General features: G+C 39.9%; 1 protein-coding gene across 5 annotated transcripts in view; it reads right to left on the minus strand.

Annotated features, from left to right (window-relative positions):
• Positions 1 to 19,814, minus strand: part of RASSF8 (Ras association domain family member 8) — a gene marked incomplete at its 5' end in the record, with an annotated part of 121,820 nt that overhangs the window by 64,757 nt on the left and 37,249 nt on the right. The gene's annotated exons all lie outside the window — the stretch shown is intronic.

Below are 19,814 nucleotides of genomic sequence, written 5' to 3' on the forward strand. Positions count from 1 at the left end.
GTTCTTGCAAATGAAGAGATCTTCTCTGTGTTTCTAAAAGGTGTATCCTTTGGGTAGTCAAGCTCTGAATCTCTAAAACCCATCATTGTAAGTTTGCCAGAGTTAAAAAGATACACATGTGCCAAACACACACTGTTACAGCACATCCATAAACTGCCTGAGCTCAGCCCTAGGTACTGATCCCCCTCATACTTCCCATCCCCAGGTTGCTTTGGAATAACTTGGACATGGGCTGCATAGAGACCATTGTTTTCGTCTACCTACGTTGCTGCAGATGTATATTCATGGTCCAAACCCTGAGATAACCCTCCATGACACCAGTTGGAGAACGTGCAAAGCAGTCTCTCCTCATGATATTCTAGGAAGATATGGGATAGTCATCTTTCATCATGCAGTGTTGCCGGTTGCTGGTGTTCATATCACTGTGTACATCTATGGCAGAATAAGATAAAGCAATACATAGCTTGTATTGCAATGGCATTGAAGAAATATGCATAAACTATCACAACTGGTTTTTGTAGGTTTTTTTTTTTTAAAGGAGCTAGATTTCATTAACTCCACTTTTCAGATAGAGAAATGGAGGTACAGTAAGGTTAAGTGACTTGCACAAGTAAATCCAGTAAATAAGTGGCAGAGGTTAGGACAGACTTTGGGCCTCCTCATTCCAAGGTCCCCTGGTCTAACCACTAACATTTGCGTCTTATCAAAAGGAATGTCTAAATTGGTTTAATTTTATTTAACTGAAGTAAGATATCTTTAAAAAAGCCAGTGACAAACTAAAATATGTTCCTTTAACTATAGAATGAGAAAATATTATCTACATAGATTTGCAATTCTATAACTTCATCCAAAAAGATCTCAAAGCACTTTTTGTGAACACTCATATCACACATATGATGATCTCTTTAAAAACACCCACTAACCCACTCAAGAGTAAATGAATACAGTACCCTGGAACGGATTCTCCTTTTACTTACACTGGTAGCTACATCATTGTAAAAACTGGTGCATATGGGAACAAACCATGCCTTTTTCTCTGGCACTACACGAATACCCTAGTCAGCATGTGAGTAGCTGTAATGTGAGAACAGCAGTAGTGTAAATGCACAGATTGTGTTTACAATACACAGACTCCAATAACGCCATGAGTTCCCTCAAATGTAACTGACATTTAATTCTTAAAGAAATGATTCTTCACTTTTGAGACATTGCCAGACAACAGTAATTTCCACTTTCACCTAATGATAATTTGTAGTCATGCCAAGAAATCTGTCATATTAAAAAAAAAATCTTAAACTGTCATCTTGGGAAATGGAGGACATTCATTTCTGTTCAACAGATTTTATCTATCTTGGGCCACTTCTCACAAAAAAGAAAAGAAAAAAATACACGTGTGAAATGGCACAGTTATTCCCTTGCAGGTCTGGATGGCCTGAAAGGCTAAACTGGGGTGAATTTTTCTTCAGTACAGCCACTAAGTTATAATGTTTATATACTCAAATGACAGTGGCAGGGCAATGGCTAAACTGCCAGTGTTTTTAAATTAATATATTAATTTTAAAAGGTCTACTTATTTCATTTTATTAAATCGTGGTCCCTTCTGAGCTTAATATCTATGAATCTATGAGCAGTCAACTGCCCATTTACTATGTGTTTGCATGAACATGGCCATGCACTTCACCTCAGAGACCATAGCAAGACGAACAAAAAACAAACCAGAAATGTATAGTTCTTGCAGAATCTACAGATTTGTTGGATAAAATTGAAAATGGTTATTTTAGTTCACAGATAACCAAGAAACAGAAAAGTTGAACAGTACATTAAATAGCTTAAAAATTCCAGTTTCATGGGTAATGTGAAAGTCCAGATCTGCCTACATTTCTCTCTGACCCAGTCAATTCAAAGCACCAGGGGGTTCTCATCTCAACAAAGCAAAATGATTCTCAGAGACAGGGCCATCCCTATAGGGGTGTGGGGCAAATGTGACATATTCATCTCTTCCGGGACGGACCGTAGCAGCCAATCACACCGGCCCGCGGGGCCTCGAGCGGTTGTCCCAATTCGCCCTACCCAAGGGACGACTCTGCCCAGAGATCAAATTTGGCAGGCCTGGATTCAGACCTGCTTTATGGTGCTTCGTTTCCAGCCTCCCTTCCTGTAATATAGGCAGATACGTAGTTCATAATAAGAAAGCACATAAGAAATACAATTCCAAGTATTAACAGGAAGAGGCAAGACAGACATGGATTGTGCCATTTCCAAAGAGCTGCATTCACTTCTTTTTTCCTTCCCATTATGATGGAACTCTCACATGCAGTTCAGGACTTTGCCTTTGTAGTTATGTACTAGATCATCAAAGCTTTTTCTTAATTGTTCACATAAAAGTTAAAATGTTTCATATAGTTCTCCACCATCAGACACTTTTACTTCTAGTATCAAAAACTGAATGCACTCTTTGAACGACTGCAGCTCCGGCACACACTGGTAGAGGCAACAAAGGGGAGATAAACAACACGCTTTTTTCTATTCCCTCCTGCTTGCATTTTTTTATTCACAAATAATACTGCTTAGATATTAAACATGGTTTAGTGCAAGATCATATAAAGGTTAACAAAGAAAATGGCTACAATGACAGAGCACACGCAGTGACACTTGAACAGAACATGGGCACGATATGACACACTCAGCCTGGGATAGCTTCTGATTACCACCACTTTTGCTTCCTTGACGTATACTGGATGGAGAGGGAAATAGATAGGGCCCTACCAAATTCATGAACCATGAAATTTGGTCTTATGTACTTTTACCCTATACTATAGGATAGAACTATACAAAAGTATACAGTTTCTCTCAAACTGGGGGTCCTCCTGACCCAAGAAGGGGTTGCAAACCTATTGTAGAGGGGTCATGGTGATTGCCACGTTTACTTCTGTGCTGTCAGATTTACAGCCTATTTCTAGGGTTCTACTTAAATCGTGGAGAAATCACAGATTTTTTGCGGGTTGGTCAAGGCCTGAACAACAAGTTTCACGGATGTGCTCATACCATGCCACCCTTATCTCTGCGCTACCTTCAGAGCTGGGGGCCCAGCCAGCAGCTGCTGCTCTCTGGCTGCCCACCACGTCTCGATATGAGGATAGTTCAAGTCTCCATTTTATTCCAGGAGCTAAACGAAACCAATTAGCGTTTCTTCTGATGCAGACACATGACTATTAGGAACTGACCAATCTATTACCAAAGGATACATCACACAACAACATATTTTTCCAGATGTATTAAGGTTGAAATGGTCAAGGTCAAAGGGTTCTACATTCAATTACCAATACTCTAGGCTCTTCTTTCGTTATTTCTGATCAAGTTTTCCCAAAAGACCCAGGTATAGTATGTTGACTGCAACAGGATGGCCAATCAATAATTACAACTTTTTTTCTAAGAAAGTCAGAAATAATTGTATGCACTATTTTTTAACCAGGTTATTACATCATTTCTTCTGATGTTTAATTTTTCTTTTTCCCCCCATTATTCAGCTAAAATTTAAATAATTGCATAGACAACGGGCAAAACTGACAGCTGATATACCCCTATTTCCACCGGCTGAGGACCGGGCCTAATGTTCCCATAGATTAGTCCCCACTCTTTCCTAGAGCACATTTATACGCATGGCATTCAAAGTCTAAAAATCGATATAGTTTATAAAAACATTCCTTGTATCTATAAGCAAAAAGGTAAAACGAGAACAAAAAGCACTAAGAAGTGTTCTCAGGTACAACAACAAAGCCATGCTTCTTTTAAAGCTGTCTATTAATTGAAAAGTGAAACATTAAGACCACTGAAGATATTTACTGAGTCATTAAATAAGACTATTTTACACATAAGTATGAAAGAGTAGTTGCAGTTAAAGAAAAAAGAAAGCCTTTCTTGCTTACATCTGGAAACTTCTTCAGAGAAATATCTAACCTGGTATATTAGGACACATCTTCCAAATTAGAGAGACAAGGTGGGTGAGGTAATATCTTTTACTGGACCACCTTCTGCTGGTGAGAGAACTAGGCTTTCAAGATTACACAGAGCTCTTCTTCAGGTCTGGGTAAGCTCAAAAGCCTGTCTCTCTCACCAGCAGAAGTTGGTCCAATAAAAGAAGATATCACCTCACCCACCTGGTCTCTGTAATATCCTGGGACCAACATGGCTAAAACATTCCACTCATCTTCCAGATGGCAGTCTCTCTTTGTGCCATTTGTTCTGCCAAATACTCAGCTCCTGTAAAATGAACTGCAAATGCCTCTAATTGCAAGCACACATAAGGTAATTAAAGGTGAAAGTACTAAAATATGCAGCTGCTATTTATATTGTGGCTACAAAAATAGGGTCCCAAATTGCACCTGCAGAGAGGGAGGCTGGACCTCAAATCTTTTGAAAACGTGCAACAGAATTTTCTTCAACAAAAAGGTTAGCCCTTGTTAGAGATGGGGTTTTTCCCAATCCTTCACCAGCCCCATGCCAATTACCTTCCTCACCCCCCCCCCCTTTTTTTTTAAACATGGCAGGTTTTAAGGGGTTTGCTATAAAGATTTACCATTTCCTAATTCTGTTTCTATACAAGTGAATGAATGTTTCCAAAGTGCATAAATTTGCTTTTAATACAATTTTCTAACCTCACATTAAATTTTGTTTGGAGGTTTAATTTTCTATTTCATTCTTTACAAAGCCAAGTGCCACCAAAAGAAACACACTTGGATTAGCAACGAGTCACTGAAAGAGGTAAATGAAAGCCAGCTGTAAAATTATTCAAATAGCCTTAAGAACCGCCAAGTCAAACATCCAATGGTTACAGGGCCGGCCCACAACATATGGGCATCTGAGGCAAGGAGCTCAAATAACGCCCCCATGCCCCCTCGCTTGGGCCAAAACTTTGAAAGGTCTCAATTCTGCTTTTTTCCTGTTCTACTCCTCTCATTGTACTGCTCTGCTACCTACCCCAATAAAGGAGAACTAACAACTTAAAATGCCTTGTTCAAAAATGTTAAACACTTTACATTTGCTGTTCAGGCATTTGAAAGTTACTTTTCTTGTCTACATAGTAAACAGCCTGCATGGTGTCAAGTGTTATGGGGTAGCAGTGTTAGTCTGTATCCACAAAAACAACAAGGAGTCCAGTGGCACCCTAAAGACGAATGGATTTATTTGAGCATAAGCTTTTGTGGGGTTTTTACCGACTCCTTGTTGTTTTTGTAGTAAAACACTGGCATTTTTATCTGTTTGAATAATCAAAGTGGTGCTTTCCGTGCCTTCTTGGTTGCAAAGATTTGAACTGCTTCCTGAAGGTCCACAGTCTGGGCCAGCTCATGCTCTATTGAGATGGTTGCAAGGCCGACCAGCCTCTCCTGTGTCATTGTGGAGTGTAGATGTGGTTTTATTAACTTCAGCTTGGAGAAGCTGCGTTCTCCACTGGAAACTGTTACCGGAAGGGTTAGAAGTATGCGCAGAGCAACAAAAGCATTTAGAAAGAGGGTGGTCATCTTATTTATGCACATATATTCCAGAACAGCCTTTGGAGTTGATCCTGCTGAAATGTATCTTGAAAGGGCTTTCAATTCATCACCTAAATCACTTGCATCAATATCGTGCATGTCATCATGTGACAACACTGTCTCTAGTGCCCTGCATCGCTGGTATAGGTCTTCTTCAGGTATAGTGAGGAGTTTTGGAATATCATACAACATCGCAAATATACTGCTGTGTTGCTTGAGCTGCATGAAACGTTCAACTGACTGTATTGCACAATCTAGCACCTGGTTAAAGAATTCAACTTTGAATTGTTGTTTGGGGTCTCTTATGGGATTATCCCATGCCTCGTAATCAAAATGTCATCTTCTTCGGTGACTCTTGTATTCTTGAATGGTGGGAAAATAGCTGCAGTGTGAAGTTTCTCTGCCAACTTCTGTGCGCTCTTCAGAATGTTTTGAAATCCCTCATCTGACTGGTAAGACTGTAGGTCTGACTTTGCTTTGTCCAGTTGTTCCATTGCTCCAGATATATCAAGGTCAACACCTTGGAGTCTCTTGCTTACAACATTTCAAACAGTGTGGCATGCTACAACACTAAGCCACACAAAAATTTGAAGTTATGTATGTGTCTGGTGATTCCTTTTCCCTCTGCCACTGTTCTCCCATAAACAGTTCCTGTCATAGCATTATCCTCCATAATGGCAACTATGTATGGCATCATCTATCTTCCCAATTTGGTGTTTGATAGGCTTTATCACCTCCACTCAACTGTCCCATCGTGTGGCACTCAGTGGTTTCAGTGTCAGAGAGGACGTTCCCAGATGTTGCTTCAAAATTTGCTATCAATGAGTTGATGCAGAGAAAGATACATAGATGCTTTAAATGTAATTCAAAAATTCAGCAGCTTCACTAGAAGCTGATGCGGCATCACTGACCACCAAGTTCATTGGATGAGAACTGCATGGGACAAAAAAAGCTCGAGGGTTTAACTCTCGGATCCGTGTCTGCACTCCTCTGTTCTTTCCTCTCATGTTGGCACCATTATCATAGCCCTGACCTCTCATGTCAGCTATTGCAATTCCCATATCTTCCAGCTTTTTAAGAAGCACATTTGTCCTACCAGCTCCTGTAGTATCATCAATGTCAATAAATTCTAGAAAATGCTGACAGTCACCATTGCAGGGACATTTTCACTAGGTTCAGTTGTTGTTACAAAAATGCACCATTAAAGTCATTTGTTCCAAAGTGATCTGGGTAACTACAGGCCTGTTAGTTTGACATCTGTAGTATGCAAGGTCTTGGAAAAAATTTTGAAGGAGAAAGTAGTTAAGGACATTGAGGTCAATGGTAAATGGGACAAAATACAGCATGGTTTCACAAAAGGTAGATCATGCCAAACCAACCTAATCTCCTTCTTTGAGAAAGTAACAGATTTTTTAGACAAAGGAAATGCAGTGGATCTAATTTACCCAGATTTCAGTAAGGCATTTGATACCCTGCCACATGGGGAATTATTAGTTAAATTGGAAAAGATGGGGATCAATATGAAAATTGAAAGGTGGATAAGGAATTGGTTAACAGGGAGACTACAACAGGTCCTACTGAAAGGTGAACTGTCAGGCTGGAGGAAGGTTACCAGTGGAGTTCCTCAGGGATCAGTTTGGGGACCAAATCTTATTTAATCTTGTTATTACTGACCTCAACACAAAAAGTGGGAGTGTGATAATAAAAAGTTTGCAGAGGATACAAAGCTGGGAGGTATTGCCAATTTAGAGAAGGACCGGGAAATCATACAGGAAGATTTGGATGACCTTGTAAACTGGAGTAATAGTAATAGGATGAAATTTAATAGTGAGAAGTGTAAGGTTATGCATTTAGGGATTAATAAAAAGAATTTTAGTTATAAGCTGGGAATGCATCAATTAGAAGTAACGGAGGAGGAGAAGGACCTCGGAGTATTGGTTGATCATAGGATTACTATGAGCCGCCAATGTGATATGGCCGTGAAAAAAGCTAATGGGGTCTTGGAATGCATCAGGCGAGGTATTTCCAGTAGAGATAAGGAGGTTTTAGTACCGTTATACGAGGCACTGCTGAGACCTCACCTGGAATACTGTGAGCAGTTTTGATCTCCCATGTTTAAAAAGGATGAATTCAAACTGGGACAGGTACAGAGAAGGGCTACTAGGATGATCCGAGGAATGGAAAACCTGTCTTATGAAAGGAGACTCAAGGAGCTTGGCTTGTTTAGCCTAACAAAAAGAAGGTTGAGGGGAGATATGATTGCTCTCTATAAATATATCAGAGGGATAAATACCAGAGAGGGAAAGGAATTATTTAAGCTCAGTACCAATGTGGACACAAGAACAAATGAATATAAACTGGTCATTGGGAAGTTTAGACTTGAAATTAGACGAAGGTTTCTAACCATTAGAGGAGTGAAGTTTTGGAATAGCCTTCCAAGGGAAGCAGTGGGGGCAAAAGACCTATTTAAGATTAAACTTGATAAGTTTATGGAGGAGATGGTATGATGGGATAACAGGATTTTGGTAATTAATTGATCTTTAAATATTCATGGTAATAGGCCCGATGGCCTATGATGGGATGGGATCTGAGTTACTACAGAAAATTCTTTCCTGGGTATCTGGCTGGTGAATCTTGCCCATATGCTCAGGGTTTAGCTGATTGCCATATCTGGGGTCGGGAAGGAATTTTCCTCCAGGGCAGATTGGAAGAGGAGGAATCTCTGTAGTATGGGGCACAGGTCACTTGTTGGAGGATTCTCTGCTCCTTGAAGTCTTTAAACAATGATCTGAGGACTTCAATAGCTCAGACATAGGTGAGAGGTTTTTCACAGGAGTGGGTGGGTGAGATTCTGTGGCCTGCGTTGTGCAGGAGGTAGGACCAGATGATCATAATGGTCCCTTCTGACCTTAGTATCTATTAATCTAGGGCTGATGTCAGGTGTGTAGTCCAGAAAAACAGAGTAATATCTTGCTGACTTCAGATCTGCCACAATCTTCTGTTTGACTTTTGTTGCCAGTAACTGTATGATCTCATTTTGAATTGTTTTTCCAAGGTAGTGGTGTGTACATATTTCTTGGGTGGTGAGTCTACTTAGATGTTCCTGGAGTACAGCATCAAACTCAACCATGAGCTCCACAATTTTAAGGATGTTTCCATTGTTTGGCACATACAGCTGATCTGAAGTGCCACGCAGTGCTAGGTTTTGGGTAGCGAGCATTCTCACAATGGCAATGAGACTTTTCAGAACATTTTGCCAGTAAAGAGACTCTGATGCAATCTTCTCTTGATGATGATCATCTGTGGTGGCCTTTAACCGTCTCATCTCAAGCTCTTTCCACCTACGGAATGCTCTCTGGTGATTTGCTGCCTTCTCATGGCATGCCAGATTTTTCCAGTCCTTTGTTCCTGTAGAACCCAATGTGGATGGAACATTAGACTGGAAGAGTTTGCAACAAAAACAGTATGTAGCATTCTGGGTTTTTGAGTACATAAGCCATGGTCTCTTCACTTTGTCACCATTGGGGATTTCACGCCAGTAATGTGTTGGATGGAAACTTCTATTTTCATTGTCTTTGAGGAACATGAAATTTTTCACTTGCTGTGGCCCATGCAGTACAAGGAAGTCCTTCAGGCTATTGCTGAAGTCCTGGATCATCTAGATTTAAGGAACTGAACTCAGCAGCAGTGGTTTCTTGCGCCTCCACCACACTCTTCTCTGGTCTAAACTTTTCTTCAGGAATGTGCATGGTTACATCCATTTGAGATGGAGATATGGATGCTGCAGTAGCTGCCAGGTCACCTGTACTCTGACTAACTCGAAGATCAGGCATCTCCTCACCACTCACATCCTCACTGGGGCCAGAAGGCTCACCATGAACATGTGTGTCCATGTATCTTAGGAGAGCTCCTTCCTCCTTAGATAGAAAAGCTTCCTTTGCTTTCTTTTCTTCTGAATGCTGCCCCAGAGGGGCATTTTCTTCTTTCACTGATGACTGCTGTTCTGTGCCAGCTATAGTGGCTCTCAACACTCAGTTGAAGGGGACAAATAAGCAGGCCGGTAGCAGGGCCTGAGTGAGAGAAGATATCAGCGTCTTAAGGGCCTAACTGGCTCCTACTACTTCAGCTGAATGCCTGTTCTCTCTCCTCAAGTGGGTTCAGGGAAGCAGCAGGAAACAGGAAGCTCCCTGAGAAGCTGGTATTAATCAGTCCAGGCTCCTGGAGGTGCTAGAGAGGTACATAAGAGGCTGCTCCTCCTCTCTCTCCCTGTAGCTCCTGCTGCTCTGTTCTTCCCTCTCACCTTTTCTCCTGCCAGCCTGTTATGTCTCTTGTGTCCTCCTTCCTCCAGCACAACACTCGACCATCTCTGTGCATCAAGAGATGAGAGAATACATATGCACCAGCAGCAGACACAATTTTCTATACTCTGGGTCCTAGTGGCGCCCCCCCCCCACAGTCTGGCACCTGAGGCGGCTGCCTCAGTTCGCCTCATGGTAAGGCCAGTCCTGAATTCTTGAAACAGCTGAGGTCAGCAAAGGCTGCCAAAATATGCATATTAAATAGCTGCTCTGGTTCAAGATTCTACCTCTACTGTCCCCCAAATTTTTAACTCTAACTAGAAGCATTTGTTGTCATAACTCAAATTCATCCTGAAGATGACAAAATGGATTTTCCTGCTATATGAAGATGCAGAGGAATCATTCGTGATTTCATTAGGAACACAGAACATAGGAATGGAAGTGACCTCTTGGGTCATTGAATCCAATCACCTGATCTCACAGGAAACCCCATCACATAATCCTCTATTGATAAACTCCTCAAGATCAATCTTAAAACTAGTTAGGGTGTTTGTCCCGACTACCCTTACGTGAGGCTGTTCCAGAATCTCACTCCTCCAGTTAGACCTACCTTCTACTAATTTCCATCCTAAACTTATTCATGTCCAGTTTATTCTTGTGCCAACGTTTCCCTTTAGATACCCCCCCTTCTAAAAAAATTAACAAAAAAGAGGTAACAATGTTGGACAAATTCACACCCAGTGTAAACAATTACACCATCATGTCCGAATTTGACCTACAAGATCAAATTATTGTACTATTACAATTTTTAAAATAATTTCTCAGATTAAATACATCACTGTATTCTGAAGGAAAGTGAAATTCAAGGTTAAGTTTCTAAAAGGATTTGTTCAGTGGCGGACTGACTTCTCAACCCCCTTTTCTCCCATGAAGCTTTTGATGTAGGCAGGAAAAAAACCTCTAAAGCATTATCTGCATGGGAAATTTTTTTTTACCAACTATAGAATCATAGAAATGTAGAGGTGGAAGGGACTTCAAGAGACCATCTAGTCCATCCCGCTGCACTGAGGCAGGACCAAGTATGCCTACACCATCTCTGACTGGCGTTCATCTCATCTGTTCTTTAAAACCTTCAATGATGGGGATTCCGCACTAGTCTAGTACTTAGCTATCCTTGTAGTTAGAAAGTTAGGAGTATAGTAGACACCTACTGAGATGTTGCCTCTTTTTCCCCACCTTTTATCTTCATCCACAGACTTTCTACTGGTCTACCTCCCATCCCCTTCTAGACCTCAGAATGAGCGAATGTATACTTTATTGATGTCCAGTGCAACACCTCCTCCCTTTTTTTGTCTGTCCTTCATGAACAAGCTGTACCCCTCTATCAATACTGGAGTCATGAGATTTATCTCACCAAGACACCAATTAAATCAATTTAGCTTATGTATGAAGACATCCAGAGTTCTTCCTGTATATTTCCCAATACTCCTTGCATTTTTGCACTATTATCTAAGATGTTGAGCAGCTTCCCCCACTGTATTCCCTCTTGCTGCTCCAGTGACCTTATTGTAATTGTAGTGGTCTAACCTCCTGTGTGGACACTCTTATTCCAATAGAAGAGTGGCTTTTTTGGTTTTGAATAAACCTCTTCCCAAACAAGAAACACTAGCTTTTTTTGGTTTCAGAGTAGCAGCCATGTCAGTCTGTATTCCCAAAAAGAAAAGGAGTACTTGTGGCACCTTAGAGACTAACAAATTTATTTGAGCATAAGCTTTCATGAGCTACAGCTCGTACTCCTTTTCCTTTGGCTTTTTTTGGTTTAGTTTATGTAACATGGGAAGGGGTTTAACTAAAACCAAAAGAAGCCACTCATATACGGAATAAGAGTATCCACAGACAGGGTTAGACTGGAATAAACTATCCATTTAAATAAATGAATGAATTAATGAATGAAAATTAAAAAAAAAAAAATCACACCTTGACCTAACTATTTTGGTATAAGCTACGTTTATTAATAGCAACTTAGCCATTTGTTGGTGTGCCAAAACCAAAATATATTACAATAAAACTTAATTAAATCCAGAGTTTTAAAATATTAAAACACAATTACAAATTAAAAAAGAACAAATCTATTAAACCATATATCTAGATATCACCATTCTACCTGCCTTTTCTTTAATTTAGTAGCTGACCATGCAACAGGGCAACCAATCAGATCACAGATACACTGCCAGTTCCTAATAAATGTTCAATTTTCTGAGAGATCATAGAAAAAGGTATTTGGAACAAAAATTACCGGAAAGCCATTTTGACCTCAAGGACAACACAAATTACAATATAGTAAGTAATGAGGTAGGTCTTCCACCTGCCCAGAGCCGCCTGGACAGAGAGGGTTACACTTCTCAATGGCATTATCTTGGCTTTCTAAGTAAGCTGACTGCACAGATCGAAAATAGAGAACTGTAAAAGTCCTCCTTAGCTTGTTGTTGGACATATTGTCTAAATATCTGGCATACCCATGAGCCTTTAACAAGCGGGAGCCAAGGCAAAATGTTTGGAATGCAAACTGACATATCTAGTTGCTTATTAATATCTTCTAATCTCAACTTGATTAGAGATTTTATATTTTTAAATTTAAATCTGCTCATTTCCAATTCTTAGAGGCCTAGAGAATGCAACAAATTTTGAATATTCTCTAACAATAAATACTAAAATAAGTTCTTGTATAGTCAAGTCTCAAAATACTAAACATGGATTTTATAAACCAAGGACAATAGGAATATCCCAAGTATTATCTGTGCCTGTGTAAACTCGATACGCAAAGCTAAAATTGATCTTAAATTTGTTTTTCTACAGACTCTCCCCCATCAGCACTAAACAATATAATTTTACCTTACTGAACATTTACATTAAAAACAAGTCTTTTAGAAAGTAGCTCGGATTCCTACAAGACTTTCAGGAATAAATAGTTAAGTAATAATGACTTCTGGTTAGACATTTCCTGGTAGTTAATGGACTTCTGGAGGAGCTGAGACTCAGTTGGTGACCAGCTGCCAGGAAATGCTCAACCTGGAAGCAATTGCTATTATAAAGAAGTAAAAAGCTATTCACCTTTTTATGGTGCTGCAAAACTTGAAATATGTTGCCATGGACACAGGATTCTGTTTACAGTACTGGTCTTTTCCTAGCACTTAAAAGCCAGCTGTAACCAATAGGAACACAGCACTTCACTCAGCATTCCCTTGGGTTTACAATTAAGCAGTAATACCCAACAGGGTGAGTATTAGTGTCTAATAATGGCACACCTTACTGGATGGCAGTAGGCCATTCAACGATGTCTATCACTTAGGTATTATTACATCAAAATTCACAACTTGTATTATCTCAAGTCACATATTAGGACTTAACCCTAGGTGCTGTGAAACACTTCTGTCTACTACCAAAATCAAAGGGAATTGGCGACACCTGATATCCACCAGAATCAGGCTTAAATCTCTAGGAAAATAATTCTATCCAAGGAAAAAAAATCCTAAAAATAAAAGAGGACATTAACTTAAGCACAAGGTTAAATTTGAAGAAAAGTCAGAAATAGCAAAAGTTTCCATGATAAGCATCTGACAACATATCTTTAACTTATTTTTCTCAATGTGCCAATTTTTGTGCGTGGAAAGAATACCTGCTGATACAATACCCTGAAACAGAAAGTATCCCTTACCTCTTACAGGAGGATGGGCATGATCCGATAAATCTTTTCCCATCTCAAACTCCTGGTCCTAAAAAATGACTGATATGTAAATTCAGCTACAACGAGAATTTTAAAGTTATTTAAACTGTGTCTAAAGATCCAAAAAATCCAGGTGCTTTTGTCTCACAATGCGATGTTATGCTTTTCAGATAAATTAAAGTTGTGGAGGCGGGGGAGAGGAATCGTGCTTTCATAACCAGTTAACACTGTTTACCAGGGCAAAACACAATAGAAGGTACACGAAAACAACATGGATTGTATAGGAACTGCATTACTGCAGAGTGTTTAATAGTTTGGCAATGCCAGCAGAAATTATTGTACAATAAAGTAACAATATGCAAATATACAGCACAGCTTATTCTGAGATATTACTAAGCCTGAATATCAAGAGGTCATACCCTTCCTTGATTTCTTTAGGAACGCCCCAGCCAAAATTAGGAGATCCTGTCTGGCTTTTTGCAACTGGTAAATTTAAGTTACCTCATCTTAAAATCAATTCAGTGCTAGGGAAAAAAAAGTAGAAGATGTTGGATTAGACACTTGTTCCTGCTGAGTATTAAATTTTGAACCCTTTGTAGACAATTATTCAGACTCCTCGTTACTTAATTTTAAACGCCCCATCCCAGCTCTCTCAGGCAGACTGACAAACTGTTGTTTTTTCTCCCAGGTTCAAAAAACCTCAAAGTTAACAGAATACGAAAGCTCAAGAGCACAGAAAGCAACAGCTTAGCCTGTCACACCTTTATTACACTGATCTCAGACTTCATTAGCAACTTCTTCATGAATTAGAACTAACACATCCTTGGAACTCCCCAAAATAGCACTGTAAATGAAGTACATTACACCAGTAATCTGTGGGAAGTGCCCACTCACTACAGCAGTTAGTCATGCTTCTGTAGCTAGAAGTTAAAACGCTTTATGTGCACACCAATGAGGTGAGCATACTGTAAATAGCACTAAAATCACTGTATGGAAAACTTCATTTCTTCAGTGCAACAAATATGCTTCCTGAAATGCATGATGTATTATCACAGACCCTTCAAGCCCCCATAGTTATGTGGAAGGGTCTACAGGGAATCCAAAGCAGCAGCTTGTAGTTCAATACAGATCTTCAAAAACGGATTATTTAGAAGACTAAAGGATCCTAACAAGCCTCCTGACCCTGTTTCAAAGAAACACTGAAGAATAGCCTATATTCATTCATGATTTCAATTAGCAAGCATTGAGGTTACACACCATCTCACAGACCACTGAGAAGTCACCTGGGCAAAAATGACAACTTAGATTAAAAACATCCATTCTACCAAACAGAGTCTGTGTGTTGGCTGGATGAAGTTGCAAATTTATAATTTTCCCGCTAACGCCATTCAGTATCAACATCTAGCTTGCCACTTTTGAGCTATTGCAGATGCAATATCTCCAAAACTACCTCAGGAGACAAGAGGTATGTATAAAAGGCATAAGAGATGGGAAGGATGGTCCATTGGTTATGGCACTAGACTAGGCCTTGGGAGACCTGGGTTCAAGCCCCTACTTGCCCACAGACAACAAATGTGATCTGGGCACGTTAGTCTCTCTGTTCCTCAGTTTCTCATCTGTACAATGGGGACAATAGTATTTCCCTACTTCACAGGGGTGTTGTGAGAACATGTACATTAAAAATTGTGAGGCGTTCAGATATTATGATCAGAGGGGCCCTATAAGTACGTAATGTGGACATAATGTAATCAGAACAAGGGCCAAATCATGTGGTCTTACTCATGAAGGTTCCTATTGATTTCAATGGAAAAGTGAGTAGTAACTGATTTTAAATTCTCAGAATGGCAAAACCACCTACAAACAATACATCAAGCACACCTCTGCCACGGATTATTTCAAAGCAAGTATTGCCAAAACACATTAAATAACAGAGTGGCTATTACAATTCCAACTAGCAAAGGCAGAGATCAAGGATCAAGGACTCTGTGCTTGCAAGTGGGGAAGTATTGCCTCTTAGGCTCCCAGGGGTGGTGTGTAATTTTCCCAGGTTACTGGGTGGGGGCTCAAGCTGGTTCTGTGTTGTATCGATGGAAAGGAACCTCTAGATATCAGTGTTACAAGGTCTACAGGAAGAGGGAAATGACTTGAGTGGTGGCACGTGGAGTTACGGTACAATTCTAGAAAATCAAAACCAAAGCACAACCCCAGAACCCCCTTAAAACAGTACTCTACTGAATTCAAGTCCACACAGAGCCAGTGTAACGTTGTACTACAGGTACAGAACATTTTTTTTCAAAAACATATCATAAGCAAAACAATGCGTAGTATAGTTCTAGAATGGCAGCATAACAGCCAAATCAGCATAACCCTTTTCTAAAGCACATAGTTTACACTCTGAACCACTGGCAGTCACACATTTTGTGCTCATGTCCTTCATTTTGTGCTCTATGTACAATTCAGGGGTAAAATATACTCTTCACTGCTCTCTGGGTTCTTCAAACCTGCAGCATAGCAAATAGCTGCCAGTCAGCTTTTCTAAGACAGGCTGGCTGAAGAGGACTGCATCAGCCAATACTCTGTACAAGGGCCAGCTAGGTCTGGGGACAGGCTTGTTCTCCTAAAAGGGCTGCACTAATAAGGCTGATTTTTCCAAAGGTTTCAAGTGCCTCTTGAGAGTTTTAATTCAATAGGATTCTACTGTGATTGTTACTGTACATAAATATATTTCAATTTGAGATCTATGCACATGTGCGCACACACAATAAACAAACTGGTTTAGCAGACCAAATTCGGTGATGATCATGAGGCATGTCACACATATGCTAAGAAGTAGTTTAAATAATAAACTGGTTTTAAGCTCTAAGGTTTGCATTCCTCCTCCCTCCCCCCGCAACTTTTTGGCATCTCCCAATTCCAACAACAACAACAACCAGAAGCAAAATTATCTTTACTTCTGATAACCCAAAAGTGTGCTAGGTGCTGCACAGAAACAAGGAAAGAGCTTACAATCTAAATTCAAACATAACACAATAAGTGAGGGTCCTGTACAAAAGAGATGAGGAGGGATAAAGGGAGCAGGATTATTGAAATAGCACATGAATCACTCAATTTTGCCTATTCAGTAAGGCTTGCATAAGCAACTGACCCTGTGAACCTTTGGATATTTGCCCATAATTGGCACAGGTACAGAATATGTGAAGTTATAGTATGCTTCTTTTTCTTGAAACTGAATGATCAGCTATATTTTTAGTTATGTTGTCTATTTTAGAAAAAGTCAGCTTGGCCCCAAAATATTTGGCGATCACTTACATTTTCAAGATGTTTGCTAATGATTACATTCACTTCTGGGACATTCTTGCTATCAAGCAGAACAGTTAAAATAAAATCTTGGGGATGGATGGGCAACTCCTGGATCCCAGACAAAAAGCAAGGCTCCTCTCTACAAGACATTTTTCAGATCACTAGCAACCATTTTACTATCACTATTGAATAAACCTATTTTAAAATTTACTAACTGACAAAACTATGACAATAAATAAGTGAAGACAGGTCTATCAATTAGGAAACCATCTGCAGAAGTTTGGCTGGCACAGATATTTTAATTACATTCAATACCTTGCTCCAATATGCATCAAGCATTTTTAGTCATTATTGCTAACATTAATGGTCTGATTCACTATTCCTCTGCTCGGTGCCCATCTGCTACACAAGACCCCAAGAACTTTAGACCTGCCTCGTTACATTTGGTTTCACCTTCTCGGTTCTGAAAAGTCTGTCACCCAGATAACTTTTCCATACAGATGCCCAATCCTGTTCCCATAGAAGGTAAGGGGAATTTATCAGGAGGAAGCAATTTGGTAACTTTGACAGCCCCAGAACTCAGCCACCTAAGCTTAGCTCACGTGAGGCCCGCACTTGCTTCTTGTTAAAGGCTGTTTGGACTGCAGATCTTGTTGATCATCCCAGCCCAAAGCTTTTAACTAGAACTGTGAAGTTAGGTAACATTGTTACCTTAAAAACTCCCATGTTATACTTTTTCCTGGATTGAAAGCAGCACTTGAATTACAAGGGCACTTGACAGGACCACACTTAACTCTCTGCATTAATAAAATATATGGAATGATCCCAGGGAAGGCTCAGTTCTTAGGACCTGAGCCAAAAGTCCACTGACATCAGTGGAAGCCTTTCCTTGATTTTAAGGTGCTTGAGCCCCTTCAATGCTCCATTCCAAGAGGAAAAACCTCTCTGGGTATAAGGTACCCAGACCTGTCTATTCTATCATAAATCAGATCCAATTCCTTTTCGCTCTTTCCTAACTATACACACTCCGTTATTGGGGTTTTCCTTCTTTCAAGAAAGAAGCATATTGCAATCCCTTGAGTCAACCAAGGATGCTGGGGCATTTTCATGAAGAAATTTTCATTTTATCATCCTGCATCATTCATGTATTAAAAACAGACTGTGTTTAATACATGAATGATGCAGGATGTGAAAGTGTTTTAGTTCCACCCCACATTGTATTAATCAAACCCAAGAGTTATGCAGATCTATGTCATGGTATTTTGCTGTATCATGAGCTTCCCCAGTTAAAACTTGAAGTTTTATGATCTCAAATATTGGGGGGGGGGGTCATAGAACTGGTTTGTCATTAACCCCTTTTCCTTATGCCAACCCTATGTTTGTGTTTACCATACCTATGGATGATCTAATTAAAAACATTTCTATCCAAGAAGAGGGCTGGTCAGAACACTGCTCCTTTGCCCCGTACCCATAAATTACTTCAGTCCCAGATTGGGCAATGAGCTCGTGCAGACACCTGTGCCCAAGAAGAGCCTGCCTCATTGCGTGACTGGGACCTTAAAAGTGCCATACACACACTATTTTTTCATTCGAAAAATCTCTGTTCATTTTCCCGGAGTCTCTGTATTTGTTTCTCTCTGTCCTTTCGCTTTCACTCTATGCCACTTCCTTTTCAGATGGTCTCCCTGTAACAGAACTTGGCTAAAACTACATTTGAATTGCAGTCAAACTTTTAAACCCATCCATATTACAGACGAGCAAACTCATTTTGCCTAATTTCAAACCCAAACCAATTCTAACAACTATATCACTTTCAAATCCTTTTTAAAATTCCTAATACAAACTCAAAACTAAGCAAAAATTTGATTTTATAGCTGGGAGATGTGGGAAAGTTTTCAATAAATTAATGAAATACTAATTGTTTAAATTAAAACCAACAGTTTTGAAAATGTTTACCAGCTATGGTCTTCTTAGTCATAGGAAGATGTCAAATTTCAGCCATAATCCTTTTATCAAGTGGAGAGTGAAAATACATCAATAGAAATGAAAATTTTATTCAACCCCAAAGAGTAATAAAAGCACCTACCTATAGCTTTTATAGTATGTTAGCTGCAAGACACAAATGCAATATGAAATTCAGCTGCAGTGCTTATGTATTCTCCTTGCACAGGATAGCATAACAAATAAAAACCAAAGACTTCATTTTTCCATGCTCTGCTCTGTTCTTCTGTAACTATCACTACACTGAGGAATGGCCAATGTGTAAGAGAGTCTTGAATGAGCTCTAGCATCAGTTGTCTTATGTTAAGGCTTCTCTATATTTTAAATTGCCAGGTGAAGTGTCTGTCTCACACCATGTCTAGCCAGCCAGTAGTAGCCAGTCAGTAGACCAGCTAGGAGGCCAATAATGCTCTTTGATATGATCCTGGTTCTGCCAAGTGGATGCTCTGCACAGTAGACTGGCCTCTATGCCAACAAAAACAAGCATACTGTAGGGAGAAATGCCATATAAAGAGAACCATGTACCATTTGAAAGGGTTCAGAGAAGGGCAACTAAAATGATTAGGGGTTTGAAACGGGTCTCATATGAGGAGAGATTAAAGAGGCTAGGACATTTTAGCTTGGAAAAGAGAAGACTAAGGGGGGATATGATAGAGGTAAATAAAACCATGAGTGGTGTGGAGAAAGTGAATAAGGAAAAGTTCTTTACTTGTTCCCATAAGAACTAGGGGCCACCAAATAAAATCAATGGGTAGCAGGTTTAAAACAAATAAAAGGAAGTTCTTCTTCACACAGTGCACAGTCAACCTGTGGAACTGCTTGCCCGAGGACGTTGTGAAGGCTAGGACTATAACGGGTTTAAAAGAGAACGAGATAAATTTATGGAGGTTAAGTCCATTAATGGCTATTAGCCAGAATGGGTAAGGAATGGTGTCCCTAGCCTCTGTTTGTCAGAGGGTG

Source organism: Lepidochelys olivacea (genome assembly GCF_965140295.1).
Source record: "Lepidochelys olivacea isolate rLepOli2 genome assembly, chromosome: 1".
Lineage (NCBI taxonomy): Eukaryota > Metazoa > Chordata > Testudines > Cheloniidae > Lepidochelys > Lepidochelys olivacea.